Source organism: Eschrichtius robustus, chromosome 6, assembly GCF_028021215.1.
Source record: "Eschrichtius robustus isolate mEscRob2 chromosome 6, mEscRob2.pri, whole genome shotgun sequence".
In the NCBI taxonomy this organism is placed as follows: domain Eukaryota; kingdom Metazoa; phylum Chordata; class Mammalia; order Artiodactyla; family Eschrichtiidae; genus Eschrichtius; species Eschrichtius robustus.
Window position 1 is genome coordinate 99,331,814 of NC_090829.1, and position 18,337 is coordinate 99,350,150.

The window sequence follows — 18,337 nt, forward strand, 5'->3', positions numbered from 1 at the left end:
TTGAGTTGTGTGTCCAGAAGTCACACTTAAGACCAGGCAAGGGTAATATGCATAAGATGGCTGTGGATACTATGAGATAATGTCTACTCGTCAGAAATGGATGGTATTTTTTTCTGTCGAAGTTCAAAAGTTAATGATGTACTTTATATTTTAATTGCTTTTACTGAGAGATCTGTTAAGGATAAAAGAAATTCTGGCATGCTGTTACTATTTTTCACTGTTGATATATTCAATATTGTATATGAATGAAACCATATACGTTATATCATGCTCTGTTTCATACATCCTGGATTGTCTTTAGGAAAATTTAGTACATGGCACTTCAGTCATCTGAAAGGAATCATTTCTTTTTTTTTTTAACATCTTTATTGGAGTATAATTGCTTTACAATGGTGTGTTAGTTTCTGCTTTATAACAAAGTGAATCAGCTATATGTATACATATATCCCCATATCTCCTCCCTCTTGGCGTCTCCCTGCCACCCTCCCTATCCCACCCCTCCAGGTGGTCACAAAGCACCGAGCTGATCTCCCTGTGCTATGTGGCTGCTTCCCACTAGCTATCTACTTTACATTTGGTAGTGTAGGAATCATTTCTTCATTACAACTCATAAAACTGTAAAGTATCAGCCAGAAAAAAAAATTGGCCCAATTAAGAGAAATTTGATAATGGTAGAAAAGCACATACAGACATGACTGGGAGATGATAAGATTATTTTAATTTTCCCACTTGCACTGGAATTATTTATTTTACAAATCTCCAGATCTTTTATTACTTAAAACCCTCTGCTGAATCATGAAAAGAAGCTTAAGTTAGCAATTTTCCTCTGCAAAATCTAGCTTCTAGCATCTGGTGAACACTTGGATATCTAGTCAGGTCCTATGGCAATGATTCTTTTAAGACTCTATTCAACGTGCCTGGGCTTAAAAATCAGCTCGAATCACACTCTGCACATGTATTTTACTCTCAGGGATTTAAAAACCTGGCATTAGTAGCGATGGTCTCAAGGCTTTTGCAGTGGAGATGAAGGTGGGAGATAGGACCTGCAGGCAGGCCGGGTACCCCAGGGTCTGCCAACAGCCCCTGTCTTCCGAACAGCGACAGTGAGTTCCGTCGCCGCAGCCGCCGCGCCTGCGGACCACCGGCCACCAGGCCACCGCGCCCTCCATGGCTTCTCACACTTACATATAGACTCGGCCTGCCTGCGGAATCGAGGACTACCGTCCTTGCTTGTGCTTTCCTGTGGCACGTCTGGGGCTGGTTTCTGTCTCTTCACCCGACGCTACTCCACTTCCGGAACAGCTTCTGAAGTAGAAAAAAAAGAGGATACTTTTACTCAATTGGAAAGACAACAAGAAGCTGGATTATTATCAAAGTGTATTGTTTTGGGATCATAGGAGAAATTACATTACAGCAATGTATAAAGACACACTTCAATAAAAGTTGCTGTTATTGGCCGAAATGTAAGTGCACATTTAGTTGATATTAGAGATCTTTGTATGCTGATTAGGAGAGAGAATAATTTTTTGTATTTCTATGTATGCAAATATGCACTTATTTATTTTTACACATATACTATATATAGCTTTTGTCCAAATAAACCTTTTTTTCAGTATACAGTTATTGCTTTTCATGGTTATATTATGTGCTAGGTGCCCATTAATTTAATTTCCATTAATACAGGTTACAGATAATTTAGAAAGGATGTGGGCAGTTGCTACAGAGGAAGTAAATTTATGAGGAAGTAATACCTCAGGGAGAAAAGTTAGGTTTATTTAAGAGAAGTGATCTCTGCCATCAACACATTTCCATCCAATTTGCATACAGCAGTATTCGAGTTAGAAATTATTCTCTATTATGTATCAAATCAGGTCTGGTAGAGCTTTAATTCAGCAATACTTTCAGGTTTTCGTCTGAGCTTTTGATGTAATTTAGTTGAGTATGCTTTATAAACCATGTGTAATTTAGACTTTTTACGAGTCATATGGGACTTCTCCCCATTTAAACCGAATTTCAGAAATTTAACTCTGTGTTTTGCATAATAGATAGTCTCTATTTTGTTTTGGTATATTTCACAGAGACTTGTTTAGGAAATATTATTTATATTTGTTGTTCAAAAAAGATTTAAACAGTGAAGCTTTAGAAACTTAGATAAATAAAAGGATTTGAAAGCCAGGATTGGTCGATTAGGAAATAAGTGCAGAATTGGGTATCTAATTTAGAATTTCTGCAATGTGATATAAGTGATGTATTCTAGAACAGTACTATTCAGTAAAACTTTCTGTGATAAAGGAAATGTTCTCGTTTTGCACTGTTCAATATGGTAGCCGCTAGCCACAAATGGCTATTTAAGCACTTCAAATGTGGCTAGTACATTTGAGGAACTGAATTTTTAGTTTTTAATTTTAATTAATTTGGATTTAAATATCCACTTGTGGGTAATGGCTACTATATTGGAGAGTATAGTTCTGGACTTTACCTGTATTGTGTGTTCAACACAAAATGAGGAACTACTTGAATGGTTCTAGCTGCTGAATGTCTATAAAACACGAGTGTACTCAAAACACAAGGCCCAACCTCCGACATGTGTACTCGAGCCTGAAGGGTGGACCCAGCAGCATTCTGCACTTTGGCTCAACTTGTGGATATTCAGACATAAATAAAGTTTGGGTTAACCATAAGTGAGTTGAGAACCTTTTGTCTCTGGAAAGCCATGGAATCTCAAATGATCTCTCGTAATAAAGTTCAGATGGTAAATGGACTCAAGGGCTTGACTTTTCCAGTCCATTGCTTGTGTGGTATGAATAGCAGGTAGTGGAAACAGATACGGAGGAGACGCTCCACTCACATAGCTGCCTCCATGAAAAAGAAACTCTCCAGATTCAGACTAGATCACAGGAACAGGCTGGTAAATACTTTTGTGCCTCTACCCAAATCATTCTTCACTAAATATTCATTGAGCAGTACTATGTGCAAGGCACAATGCTTAGTGCTGGAGATAAAATGCTGAAAAAAACCAAAAAAGATACGACCCCCGCCCTCATGGTGATTAACTGCATTAGACAATAAGATTTTTTCCAATGTTTTCTTCCTCCAATTTTTTTTTTTTCTGGATATGGTGAAAATAAAATAGGAGAAAGATACACAGGATAAATAGAAACACTGAAGATCACGATTATGTGTGTGTCATACATCTTATTCAATTTAGTTCTTTCTGCACAGCTTTCACAGTTCCATAATCAGAAGACAAAACCAGTTTTTGAAATGCACTATTGGAAACAGAAAATAACTGAAAAGATCTCAACTTAAATTTTTAGAGCATGAGATGACCATCATCATTTAGCATTTATTGAGTTTTTACAATATATGTTTACAAGGAGTCCTTTCCTATTAGCCAGAAGAATGTCCTTTAAAATAATTACTAATTAAATGCTGTTATAGGAGGACACCTTTTTGCTTTGTCATTCAGAACACTGTAAGAAAGAGTGCTACAATCACATTTATGAAATGAATCAAATTTTTCAATATTTGAGCACCATAGCAACACCTGTTGGGAACTACTAGCTACACAGACCAAATGTAGCTCATTGCATTTCAGTTCATTTTGGAAGAATGAACCAGAAATGTGGCAAAGTACGAAGCAAGAACTATTTAGTCACACTTCTTTTTTTTTCCCCTCCACACAGCAACTATATAATTAAATGTATGGTTAACCTGAATTTTTAGATGAGTTTTCCAATGTATCACTGATGGAAATTTAAGGATGAAAAGGATTAAGAATTATATTAAATGAATGCAGCCAGAATACATAGTACTTAAAGTATCTAAAGACCATAGAGTCATTTCTCCCAATATAGTAACTGATAATGTCCTTGAGTTTGTAGACACACACTTTGAAAATAATTTTAAAGAATGAATTACAAAGCAATGGAAGAAATCACAAAGAAGAAGAAAGAGATTAACGTAAGTACTTAAAAACCAGTTGCTTACTAAAAACATTATAAACAACTTAAAAGGTGAAGTGGAATTTGTTTTATTCTTAAAATGTTTTGTACCCTATGGAAGTTTGAAAACATAGCCACAAATTCGTTGACCCTCCTCTGTGTTCCCTCCCATTGAATCTGGAAGGGCTTGTGACTGCTTTAACCCATAGAGCACAGCGGAGGTGACACTATGTAACTTCTGAGGCTGGGTCATAAAAGGCCAGGAAGTTGCTGCCTTGTTTCTGGAATATTGTCTTTTGGAATTCTGAGCCTCCAATTAAGAAGTCTGAGTACCCTGAGGCCACCGTGCAGAAACAGCCACATTTAGGTGCTCCAGCTGGCAATTCCAGCCGAGCTCAGCCTTCCTTCTATCCCTGCCATGGCACTAAGCATGCGAGTAAAGCCATTTGAGGCCCTTCAGGTCAGCCAGTCTACCAGGTGAATAAGCCATGAGAGAGAAAAAGCTCCCAGCTGAGACCCATAAAATTGTGAGATACAGTAAAATGTTGGTTGTTTTAAAGCCACTACATTTTGATGTGGCTTGTTATGCAAAAATAGAAAACTGGAGCATACCTGCTTGTACGTGTGATATTTTTACAATAAAAATTTAAAAATTGAATGTAAAAGTCACTCTGGGAATTTGTCTGCAAAAATTGACAAAGACAGTCTTAATACCCTTCCTAGAGAAAGAGCACTTACAGATCACCAAGAAAAAAATACTAACACCATATTAAAGAATGAGCACTTAAATGAACATAAAATTCACAAAAGAAAAAAAGGCTAAAAACCATGTAAAAAATGTTCAGCCTCATTAAGGAAAGGAAGGATTAAACAATTGAATTAAAGGAAATGTGAATTAAACAATTGAATTAAAATTTTGGTTATCAAATTGGCAAAGATAAAAAAATAGTATTAAATGTTGGTTTGGGTAAAGTGGGAGTATACATTGCACAAACTTTCTGGAAAATAAATTAATATTACATATCCAGAGTTTAATACAATGAAGTTGGTCATTCACTTAGGACCTGTTTTCACTCAGGGACGAGAGAAAAACAGAAACTTCTATCTCACCCTTTAAACTGGGACATTCCAACCCATACAATTAGCTGCAACATGTCTCAGCTCAAAACAGGCCTTAGCTTCTGCTAAGTTTGAAATACGGAAAACATATAATGCAGCTCTTCTCTTTCAGTCCAAGCCTTTGGCAAGACTGTTGCACAAGATTTCTAATTGAGAGGCAGAAACATCTGCCGTGAGGAAGGCAGCTATTGAAGGAATTCCAAGAGCAGGAGACTGAGTTTGCAGAGCTCAGTGCCATCAGTTCCCTTTTCTACTGATATCTTCTTCCTTCAGAGTAAACTCAGAGATAAGGACGGCAGGGTCTTCCTCCTTCAATAAACTCGGGTTCAGATCTTGGCTTTGCTTCATCCGGTGAAAGTCCTTCAGGATACCCATCATGTCTGCAAAGCTGCTGGCCTGGGACAGACAGACACAGTAGCTTTGTGTTCTGGTTTGCAAATATCAGGGCTGGCAGAACAAGTCAGGAGGACTGATGGAAGCTCAGGGAGTCTACCTGGGTCTCCTCGGCGATGTCACTAACGGCGAAGGAAGTTGTGGAGTGCAATGAAGATCCAAAACAAGGTAAGCGGGGAGAGACCTTTGAACTTTCTGGAGATAAGAAATCTGTTGTTAATGAAGCCGAAACCGCATCAGCCGCCACGATTTTAGCAATCTGGCTGCGCAGGTGGCGCCGCTCATCGTGCAGCTCCATAGGCGGCTTAGGGCCGGCAGGGCTTCTTCGAGGGCAGGAGTCTCTCCTCCATCTCCTGCAGGCTGGGCCCTGAGGCATTGCGCTGCCTGACAATCAAAGGGCTGGGCTTCCAGGGGTTCCTCAGGGGCCGTGTATGCTCCTGAACCGGGCAGAAGGCTATGCTTCATCTGTAGCATCCAGGCGATGTGAGCCAGGGTAGGGACTCGGGGCACAGCCCTCAGACCCAGGTCAGCGATGTTGGGCAGCGCCTCCAAGGATTCCGGGGGACATGGCTTCAGCCACAGGTTGGTACCCATCCTTCTCACTACGCTTCGAACCGCCCCCTGCGGCTTGTTTTGCCAGACTGAGACGGTCACATTGGCTTCCATTCCCCACATTTCAGCTGGCTCCTGCACTTGAAGGACAAGGCGGCCACGGGGCAGCTCTGGGGGCTCGGGTAGGCTGGAGGCTGACGCTTTCACCTCAGGCCGTCTCAAGGAACACCAGGCTTCTCCTCCTCAGAGCCCGGCTCTGGCCTCCCTCCCCTCACAGCCCCTCCTACCGCAGCGGCGCCCAGACTCAACCGCCCTCACTTCCCCTCCACATTCCCTTATTAACAACTCTTCCATGGTTCCAGTTGCATTAAGAATGTATCTACTCCTGCTCCACTCTCCTCACAGCAGATGCGGTGAACTTTGAAAGAGTCAGTCAGATCATGTCATTTACCCACTTAACAGCCCCGCTCTCACGTCCAATAGTGCCCCATAGCACTTAGATCGGACCTAGATTGCTTTCCCAGCTTCCAGGCCCCATATGATTCTCACTTTGCCTACCTCCCGATTTTGCCCCCTCTCGCCCTTGCCCTTTATTCTCCAGCCACGCTGGCCTTCTCCTTATGGGAAACATCGTGCTGGTCCCCGCTTTCAGGCCTCTGCCCTTGCTGTGCCTGGAATGCTCTTCCCCCAGAGCCCTGCATGGCTGGGCTCTTCACTATTTAAATCTCAACTTACATGTCACTTCGTCAGAGAGGTTTTCCTTGACCATCTGATCGAAAGTCAGCCACTCATTTTCATGTATCTCTAATCTAATTCTCTTTCATCTCACAGTAGCCCTTATACGTTCCCTACTTAATCATACATTTCATTCATTCGTACATTCATTCAACACCAACCCTTCCTATCTCCCCACTCCTCCTCGAGAGCAGGGAACTTGTTTGTTTTGTTCACTGTAACATCCCTTGCAATTGGAACAAGGACGGGCAAGTGGTAGTTGATCCATAAATATTTGCTGGATGCCTTGCAAATACTTCTTGTACTTTTGAAACAAAACCAGACATTGTAAGTTATGTGGACATTTTTCAAAGCTTTGATGGTTCTGATTAAAGTACATTGCTTCAATTTCAAAAAAAGAAAAACCCACAAACAATCACAACAACGTAAAATTATTTCAGTAGTGTGATGAGAGCTCCCCTGTCAAATCAGATGCTTTCAAAACTAGACCACCAGTCAACAGGCTCTTTGCTTTGAATTGAAGAATGTGCACCTCCCACCAATATTTTTCGTGCTGCTGAACATGTGATTTATTTACTGGGTAAGGAGCAAACCTTAGTGAAAGACTCCCCCTTCAGCTCTGAAAGTGCTGAAAACAGGGTTTCATCTTTTGAGGCTGGTTTAAAACAAACCTCTGGAATGGGGAGATGCCTTAACTGCCCCACTGAGTAGATGAGAGTTAAAGCTGTTCCTCTTGGTGTCATTCACTCTGGAACTGCAGGAACCTTAGTGGCTGGGTCTCAGTGGCCAACTATGACTGCAAGATTCTACAGTAATGAGATCTGTTTCTATAAAATTCATGAGAAAAATCTGAATTGCTATTTATAGATATGCCACACCATTTCAAAAATGATATAACGTTCAGACACTCAGGCTCAAGTTTTGATATGTTCCAACATAGCCTATCCCCACCAATTGTGAACTTCCTCCGCAGCCAGGCGGGCCGCATTCTTATGATTCTTGAAGGGATGGGAAATACACATTTATTATACACATCCTTTGGGCCAGTCTCTTTGCTAATTGTGTTATCTGTACAGTCTCATTTAATCCTTACAACTGTGCAACAAGTGAGTAAAGGTCATCAGAAGACAGATCCTATTCTCTCACACAATATTAAAGAAGATTGGTCAATTAGGAATCGGCAAAACAAAGGAACTGCTTATTCTTATTCCACTGACATTAGCCCGGGGTTTGGTTTCAAGTTTTTCAAAGGACACTGTATTTTACTGTACTGATTCATGGCAGTTGTCTGGAGCATGGAAAATGTTCATTGATTTAACAATGTTATTAAATTGGGCACAAGATTTCCACAGGAACTGTGCATTTGAGTTGTTTAGAAATGCCAGGGCTTTAGAAGGACAGTTAGGTGAGGTACCTTGAGGTTCCTGGAAGCTATTCTTACAGTCCCATGGAGTGGTGCATCTGGTTTGGTTTCATTAATAATGTTTGGAGAGCCAAAGCAAGGGGTGGGCGGGCCATCTCCCTTTCTCCACCCATGTGAAGGAACGCCTTCATCCTTCAGCTGATTTTTATAAAAACTTAAGGTTGTATGTCTCAGATAAAACTAGGATTGTGAAATTCCATATCTACTGAAACAAGGTTAATTCTGAATTAATGACTAAATCCTGATAAACTAGGAGAGAGGAAAAAAATCTCCTAAGGTTGTACTAAGCCACTACTGAGGGTCTGGATTGTGGATAACTGGCCTACCTTTAAGTACATTGCAGTTAGAGAGACACTCATTTTCCTTTATTTTTTAATTTATTAAAAAAATTTTTTGGCTGTGTTGGGTCTTTGTTGCTGTGTGCGGGCTTTTCTCCAGTTGCGGTGAGCAGGGGCTACTCTTCGTTGCGGTGTGCAGGCTTCTCTCGTTGCGGTGGCTTCTCTTGTTGTGGAGCACTGGCTCTAATCATGCGGGCTTCAATAGTTGTAGCACGCGGGCTCAGTAGTTGTGGCTCGCAGGCTCTAGAGCGCAGGCTCAGTAGTTGTGGCACACGGGCTTAGTTGCTCCGCAGCATGTGGGATCTTCCTGGACCAAAGCTCGAACCCGTGTCCCCTGCATTGGCAGGCGGATTCTTAACCACTGCGCCATCAGGGAAGCCCTCATTTTCCTTTATTTTTAAGACCCATATTATGGTCACACAGTTCAAAGAAGCCAAGTATAAATGAACTGGTAGAAGAAAGGATTGAAAAGATCTAAAGATCTAAAGTATATCTGAAATTCCTACCTGTTTGGAATAAGGAAGGATGAAGTGAGAAATTAATTAACACTTCAATATGCGAATAAATTTGAGAAATAGTGACTTTAGTTTAGAAAACTGGAGAGCAGAAGCTTCAATGGTTGGAATCTAAAATTAGGCCTTCATAATGCAAGTTAAGAAGAGAGAATTGAGAGGAAGTAGTCAATGAGATTTTCATTCTAGGTACATCCTCCTGACACTTTTCCAATTGCTAGAAATATATCAAACGTTTCCTAGAAGTTCCTCATCCTTGCTGAGAAATTGTAGCCCTTTTCAAATGAAACTGTTAGATAAACTTTCAGACAGGATAAAATAGTAAGAATATAATGGTGATTCAAGGTGTGGTCAGAGGTCTTCTAAACAACAGAGTTCAGGAAAAAAACTAAGGCTATGTTTTTATATCTATTCAAGGAGAATCTAGTATGGAGTCTCTTTTCAGTTATCCAGATATTTTGCATTATACAGCAATGTTTAAATTGAACAAACAAGTGCAAAGTAAGTGATTTCCTCTGTTTGGGCTGACTATATTTTGACATCCTTGCATTCAATCACCTTAGCATTTGCATTATGATCCATTAGTATATTCATCCATATAATTAAATAATTGAGTAATTGATTAATTAAACACTATACCTCATCTAAGATGACCTGTGAAGCAATTTGTACTGGGCAAGTTTAAGAAAAATGCTTTGGGTGAGTAAAATTTGATTTGGTTTCACCTCCAGTTAAAAGTGGATTTATTCTTATTGAAGACTAACTGATGATACTGATTCAGTAACAGCTAACTAATTAAAATGATGCCCCCAAATAATCATTTTATGTACCTTTGAAATAAGTGTGAAAAACTTCAAGTGTATCTTAGTAGTCACTTGTCTGTGGAATAACTTTGATGCAGAACATGGTAGAAGGAAGCAGGAAGGATTTCCTGCTCTGTGTGTGCTCTGTGTGTTTGGGATATGGTCAGTGTTCTGAAATACTCCAGAATCTTCGCAGGGAAAGACTGCAGCCAGACTCTCGGGACATCAGAACGTGGTTGAGCTCCATTTTTGATGGGAAAATATTGACTTCAATGTTTTTGATGATAGTTTTTTTTTTTTTTGCACTTGAATGTGATGGTTCCTCTTACCCCCATAACAATCAAACATATTGTCCATAATCCAAGGTCAAGTTGGATTTCCAGGGAAAGCCTTCACAAAAAAATTGCCCTAAATTAAGCCATAACCCAATAGCAATAGTAATAGTTACTACTTATTGAGGATGTCTTACTTGACAAGTTCTGTGCTAAGTATATTTACATATATATTATATTATTTAATCCTTACCATGATTCTACAATAAAGCAATCTTCTTATACTTAAGATCCTTTAATAAAATTTTAAATTAACTCATACGCACACATATATACATTTTGAAGACAGAGTTTATGTTTTGCTCCCCTTTCTCTCCTCAGCACACAATGAGTGGCTCATAACTGGTACCTAGAAAATATTTGTTGAATTAAATGAAATGTCACTTCCTGTGCTTTTCCTGAGGGAAGGGTTTTTATCAATCATTTTGTCCTTCGATGTAACTCTGAAGACACTCAGGGATGAACAGGCACTGGAAATTTTTAACCCAGCTAAGAAACCTGGATCGACTTGTCTCTGTGCTCTTGGATCACTGAGGAAAGGCTGGCATAAAGTAAGGTTGAAGGGGGATTGTGGAGGGATTGGTGGGAGGGGAAAAATATTAATTCTGGTGAAAATATCTGGGTTGTAAACATAAAGAAATAAGAAAGTCGAGAGACTGTGAGCTTGATAGTTTTCTGTGGAGTGTCTGAAATCTGACAGATGATGCTGTGAACTGAGAACACCTGCAAGACTGGCCTTATACGCGAGAGAAAGGAGGGTCATGGTGGTGGGCAAACTCCCAGATGAATGCAGTCGTACTTTCTGTGCATTTCAGACCCTGGTTCATTAGATTTTCCAGTTGCTGATCAGACCCTTCTCCATACTGCTTGGTTCCTGATGGTCCCTCACGGTTCTTATGGCTTTGGTGTGCTGCATATAGGAGGATCATGGGATGACGCAGAGTCTTAAGAACTGAGTCTTAGTCTTCTGCTTCCAGCTTTGATTAATCCATGGAGTCTGTTGATTGAGCATCCAGTCATCCCAGGAACCATCACTGTCAAGCACAGTGTGCACGCGTGGTGTCATGCAAAGCAAACTAAACAGGCTCCATGCCTCGCCTCCAGGAGCTCACAATAAAAACCAGACAATAGATGGGGTGAACTCACTGGGGCAAACAGACACACAGCTGTATAAACAAAGAAGTACAACAAATTAGAGAATTTTGGTATGAACTGTGAGTGCAAGTGCTCTGTCTGTGCACTGGAAGTGAGGGGAAATTCTGCAAGTTGCAGAGAACTTGCTGGAGCCTGTGTGAGGGTAAGGAGCGAGCAGGTGATGGCAGTGCTGGAATCATCCTCCTTCTTTCAGTTAGGAGGGAAACACAGGTATTACTCTGAAGGGACATGTATTGCTACTTAAGTCTAGATTCTTCTAAGAGATTTGGTTATAACCAGCCTAAAGAAGAAAAGTAAAAAGTATTAAGCAGGGCATAGCCTGCCAGACAGATTTCATAAGCCTTCCTTCCACTGGAAACCAGGCTAAAAAGAAAATAAAAACCAGAGTCTATTATAATTGTACATTCCACTTATAACCAGCTAGCATATGCCAATTGATTTTCCAAGGAAATGATTACTTTGGGTGAGTTTTTTTTTTTTTTTTTTTAATAAGGGGCAACACTTTTCACCATTGTCTAGCACTTGCTGTCTTTGACATCTCGAACATTGTCAGGAATTAATCTAGATTTACAGAATTCAGCTGAAAGCGAATTCCAGGCAGGTCTCTACCTCAACCATCCTAGGCTGATAGGTATCTCTCTTCCATTAAATATATCCAGATAGGGAATTTAAAAACCTCCCCAGGAATCTTTTCCAGGGTTTATAAAACCTTCACTGCCAATAAGATCTTTCGATCTAACTTAAATTCCTTTGGTTGTAATTTAAATTCATTTCCTCTTCTTTCCTCATTGGAGAGGATGGCACTGCCCCCAATAGCCGTTCTTCTGAATACAGCTGTTAAACACACACCTCAGGCTTATTTCTTTCCTGGACACAAAGGATTTCTATTTCAGATGTCATCTATTCATACTTTTTTTTTTTCCCCTTTGACTTCTGACGTTTTCTCAAGGTAAGATAATCTTCTTAGATCCCTTAAAATTGTGAATTTCCATAATTTATTTCATGACGTTTGTTCTACAAATATTGACATGTCAAGATGTCCCATTTCTCTAGTTCCAGTCAGGTCTTATTTATTAGGTCATAAAAATATAAAAGAAATTGGAATTTATATTTCATGTTTTCTTGGAATGGGTGAGATGATAGTCTCAATCTATTAATGGCCACTTCCTAGCTCTTAATTCCTTGGGAAAGAATTTACCTCTAGATATCGCAATGGGTGAGGGGGAATGTCTTGTTTTTCACAACTATAAAGTGAGAAGATGGACAAAATATTTTTAAGGCTTTATGTACCTTTAATGTTCAGCAATTCCATGACTAAGTTCTAAGTATTCTTTGGCCCAAAAGAGCAGCTATTTTCCCTTAACTACCACCATTCTTACAATAGTGGCAATCCTGTGTGTGTCACTGTGTGTCACCCTATGACTGATTTCTAAAGCAAGAATCTCTAAACTCTATTTAACATTTTTCTTTGTTGAGGTATAACTTACATATTTTAATGTAAGTCCTCTTGGGTACCTGCTTCTGATTATATGATACCTTAATGCCAAAGGGTATGAGTTTTTGCATACACTAAATCATTTTTCAGTTTATTATTGCCTGAATGTTTTTGCAAGGCCACTGATATCATATATGACTGTTTTCATTAAATTGCTTTTAGCCCACTGGAAAGGAGCCTGTAATTCTCCATCTTCTCTAGCCACATGAACATGTTTCCCATCTTCCATGCCCTGGGGTCTTTTAAAGCACATACTAAAACAAGCATATTGAGAAAATGATGACACATAGGGTTCTCTGTAAAAGATAATTCTTTCATTTCAAACACTTAAGTAGCATGGAATTTTTTTTTTTTTAATTTACATTATTGAAAGAATTTTCAAAAGTAGGGCACTGAAAAAAGTCCATGGCAAAAATATTTTTGGGGTGGATCCCTTTCTCCAAGTGATTATATATTGAGTAATCAGTTTGCACTTCATTTCCTTTTAAACTTCTGCTGAACTTTGAATTAAGCATCAAAAGGCATATCAGGGTTAGCCAGAGCACCGCCCTAACTTAAGAAACCCAGCGCCTGCTGAAATAGTCTAAGGGATTTTATAAGAAAGGTGGATACTTTCTTCTGCCCTTCTGTACTTTCATGCATTAGCCTGGTTTTTCCTTGCTTGACTTGAAAAATATTCTTCATCAAACCTCATGGCTGATTAAACAAGGGAAGTCTGATTCATATTCTAGATATCAAAATAGGATGAATATTTGTATAAACTTGAGCCACTTTTCTTCTATTACTAGGTTGTCAGCAATTTATTTTCTGCCTCAGACAGCAAATCTACGTAGATTTGCAACACTTCCTTTGCCCTCCTGTGGGCATCAGCAGGCCCCTTTCTTGTCCCTCTCAGCCCTCTCCATCTAGGCTGTGATGACAGCTTTTATACCAACTGAGCACAAAGCAAGTGCCCTGGACTCACTGGCCGGCTGACTGGACAGCTTAGCAATCGGCTGACATTTTTAACAGTTCTTTTCATGTCTTTGTCCCATCTTGTACCACATAACTCACATTGCATGTCCCTGAGTAACATTTGCACTTTCCACCCAATAGGCGTACCTCCTGGCTTGGTGTTGGAGTTGGTGGTAAGCAAGGGGCATGGCGTGCCTGCACTCCCCTATCTTTAGTGCTACTCCCTAATTCTAAATGGCTCTGAGAATGCTCTCCACCACGCCTTTCATCTTTTCATCCCTTTCTTTTCGTCCATCTCCCCACTCCTCCTCTCCTGCCTCTTGTTAACCTGTCTTCCCCTCCCTCATCCCTCTCACTACACTGAAGTCACAAACAAAGCAGTGCCGGAAAAGTAGGGCTAAGAGAATAATGATGAGGTCATTCCCCCCATTTGTTTTGGTTCTCTGAAATTCCTCACCATCCTTCTAAGGTTTTGACTTAAATTATCTGCCTTCCTCACCGGTTTTAATTTCAAAAACAACGACTGCCTTTTCTTAGCTTATAGTCTAGTACTAGGTTCCAGTTTTTGAACACATAGCCTGTTTTTAAAATTTTCCTAATACCTTAACCACTAAGGAGTTCATTCTGCAATGATAAACCAATTCACACATGGCTCAGTGATGGAAAAGGTTGTTTGAATTTAGGTTTTCTCAGGTAATTATGCCAACTGACATGACACATTTATATAAAAGGCTGCTTTTTGGTGAATATAAAATTCCCTTGGGATCCCCTGCTGAAGATCTACATATCATTATTATCCTTACGTAATGTTATCACCTTGAATTCTAGAAAGAAAAATTCAGGTTAGCTGGGGGACCACCTAGGAAGTCCAGAGTAATATAGTATACATGCACAGTAAAAACTGGCGTTAAGAACATGTTAAATGGAAGGTCAGCAGGATTCTGAAACTTTTTTTGTTCCACATCTTGCCACTTATCTCCTTCACTGAAAATTCTCCACCTGTCATTTAATATTTGAAAATAATATAAGATACACTCATTCTGAGGTTGGGTCAGCCATGCACAAAAAGTTAACCTGCCTCTTTTGCTATAAGCTTAGCAGAGAGAGATTGACCGGGTTAATCATAGTATGGTACTGGGGAGGTAGCCAAATGAGAAGTTCTGGGGCAAAAATAACAGATCCTATTGGATCCATTCCTGATAACAACTGTCCGCCCACAGGCTTTGGGTTCAGAAGATTCAAGATAGCTTTGGTCTTAGAAACCACTGTCACAAAGATGGTCAAAAACAGTCCTGGATCTGAAAACCATAAGTGATTATAACTCTAGCAACGTGGACTTGCAAATAGGCAAATGAATACCAAAGTTAATGTAGTTCAAAGCCAATGGTAGAACTCTGAGAACCCAGCGGGATGGAGGAAGCATGGCCCCATTGCCATTAGGATGGCATCCACATCCCTGGTACTGCACTCAGAGCCCCGTCGACCTCTGTGGCTCCTCTCTCCCCGTCTCATTTCATCTGTGCTGAATTATACACAGAAAAATGAACGACCACACTCTCTTGCCTGCTGGATTTGCCATATACTCTGACTTCTAATTTGCAGGTTAACAGATCCTTCACGTCTCAGTCTGGATGCCATTTCTTCCGGAAAGCCTTGTTGTTTCCTTGAGTTTGGATTAGGTGTTCCTCATACCTTCTCGCAAATGCCCTGTACTATCTTATCAGAGCAATCAGCCTGTATCAGAATTGCCTGTTGACTTGTCTGTCTTCTCTGCATGGCCCCTCTTCCTCCGCACCCAACCTGAAGGTTAGGACATCGTCTTGCTCACTGTGATATTCTGGGTGCCTGCTTCATTGTAAGGCTGTGGCGAAGAGTAAATTATTTACTCAGTGCCTATGTGGGCTAAGAACTCCTCTTGGCGTTTGAAACATATCAGTGAACAAACTCACACATTTTTACAAAATTTATACCTGCTAGAATATATATAAACTGCTTGACACAGTGCCTGACATATTATAAGTATTTAATAATGACAGTAATAGTAATGGTAAATAGCTAATCTTCGCTGAGTGTTTACTATGTGTTTAAAAACACATTTAAAGTGTTATTTTCATGTATTATCTTGTTTTAATCCTTACAACAAATCTCCAAATTAATACTATTATTTTTCCTACTTAGTGGATGAGGAAAGTGAGGCATAGACATGCTAAGTGACTTGCCCACATGGTTACCAAGTTGTGAACCTAGAATTCAAACCCAGACTGTTTGACTCTTGAATCTGGTCTTTTAACTTTTTTATGTTTATTTAATATTTAATATTGTGTCAGTATTATCATCATCATTGTCATGATGCACTCAATAAATACATGCTAAAAGAAAATAAGCGAGGATAAGAAATCTTTTCCTAAGATGTGCCTGTGTCACTTCATGTTTATATAATGAAGCTGTGGCATTCTGGTACAATTAAGTATGCAATTGATATTTTAAATGATTTTGGCTCATGGAGGTTCATATTATTCATCTTTCATCACATGGATTCAATAAAACTTTTCTTATCCCCCCAAAATTTTCACTTCTAAGGAGTGGACTTATTGCCAGAAATTGATGCTGCAGAAGTGGAAACCTCATTTAAAAACAGCTGTCAGTCACCTGGGAAGTCTCAAGTGGATTTTCTCCACATTTTAAAGAAAGGATTGTAGGATGGGGTTAGGAGCAGCCTATCTGCTCCCTAATTAGTTCTAATTAGTTCAAGACCTCAATCAAACTTGCTGGTTTGAAGTTTTTGTATTAGCTTTTGTGGATTCACAGAAGTTAATCAAGAATGGTTAAAGAAACAAGAAAATGTTTGTTCTCCTCTCTGCCCCCCGCCCAATCAACTGAGTGTTAACTGAATACTTTCTATGAGTTCATCAATCATAGTGTTCTGCTCCACTGCAACTAGATAAGCCTAAGTCATGGTACTTGTCTTCAAGGGGCCATAAGTCTATTTGGGAAGATAATATGTACACAAGAAACAGTGGGGAGAACATCATACCAGTAATAATTGTGTTCTCCACTGTGGGCTAGCCTTGGGGACTGTAGGAGTTCCAAAGAAAGGGAGATTCATGACACCAGACAAGTGAGGGATTACATCACGGAAGAGATGGAAAACTAGGTCTCGCAGAGTGAATAGGAATTGGATAAATAGAGAGGAAAAGGGAGATCATTGTGCATATGGGGAAAGATTTGGCAATGGAATAAATGTTTGTGGGATTGTAAAGAGACTGGTCTGGCTAGAAGAGAAGAAACATTTTGGAGACTGATGAACAATATGTGTCCATGTAGTTAAGGGTCTCCTTGAATAATACGCAGAACAATGATAAAATATTGAGAGCTAGATGAGCTTTTAGAGAATATTTGAATTGGGCAATTCCATCCACAAAAAGTGATCTCTCTCAAATTTATCACTGGTTTGTAATACTGGGCAAGTCAAGCTCTCTGAAAACCCACTGTTAGTTAAAAAGTATCAGAACCATAACTGGAGTAGGAGAGGTTTTAAGTTATAAACCTAACTGAGACTTTGTCCTCTTCTGATGTTAGCTCGTCACTAAGTTGCATGACCTTGTAAACGCTGCTTGTCTTAGTTGGGCCTCAGTTTTCACATCTGTAAAGAATGAGCTGAACCATTTCATTTCTAATGACACTTTGAGTGTCTAATGACACTTTATGATGCTTTTTGCATTTTTGCACCCATGTGATCTTTTATGATGGATAAACTCGGATGGATTTTTCAGACTAAACTCAAAACAGCCTGAATTTCTCTTAAATGGATTGTTCTAAGAGGTATCTTGGATGTGTCATACCTTTGTGTGGTCATGAACAGTCCAATCGTAAGATCAAAGATTTTAAGTCTTGCCGGGCATAGGCTGAAATGGAAAATACTGTTCAGTCAGTTCCTACCTTTACATAAATGGAATGACGTTGTCGATGATAATAATATATGCTGCTTACTGAATGCTTATTTTGTGCCAGGAATTTTATATGATACATGTATCGTTTATATAATAGCCCTTCATGTATCTTCCATTTATTGTGAAAAACACAGAGGTTTGATGACTTTCCCAAAGTCACCTAACTCACCAGTAGCAATGCTGAGATTCAGTTCCAGGGCTGTCCATGTACAAATCTATGCCTTTTTTTTTTTTTTTTTTTAACTAGTAATGTCTTCTTGCTCAGTGAAGGATTCAGGGGCATATATTGCTAAAACTTAACATGGGTGCTGGTTCCATATACAGCTGGGAAAATTTGGAGCTCATAGGAAAGATGAAAGAATTAGGCCCCTTAGAAATAATTAGGATTTTTGTATTCCCTATTATGTTTAGGCCAGAGAGTCAAATACCAAGGCTGGAATTTAAAAGGGACTGAACAATCTTATGACTAGTAATAGCATTTGTAGTCATGAGGATTGAGACAAAAAGGGAGCAAACGGTAAGCTTTAAGGTCAAACATTCAGCACCAAGGGGTTAGCAAAATACTTTTCTTCCTAAGTTCAAATGTCACGCAAAGAAACGCTGAGGGTTGACTGCACCTGTGGCTTGTGCCA

The 18,337-nt window shown here is 39.6% G+C and overlaps 1 protein-coding gene and 1 pseudogene across 3 annotated transcripts in view; both read right to left on the minus strand.

The window, feature by feature from the left end:
• Positions 1-18,337, minus strand: part of COL8A1 (collagen type VIII alpha 1 chain) — a 157,900-nt gene that overhangs the window by 55,049 nt on the left and 84,514 nt on the right. For all 3 annotated transcript variants that reach the window (XM_068546869.1, XM_068546867.1, XM_068546868.1), the window contains one exon: positions 1,186-1,305. The gene's annotated coding sequence lies outside the window, so the exon portion shown is untranslated. The remainder of the gene's footprint in view (positions 1-1,185; positions 1,306-18,337) is intronic.
• Positions 5,166-6,131, minus strand: LOC137765791 (mitochondrial fission regulator 1-like pseudogene; annotated as a pseudogene).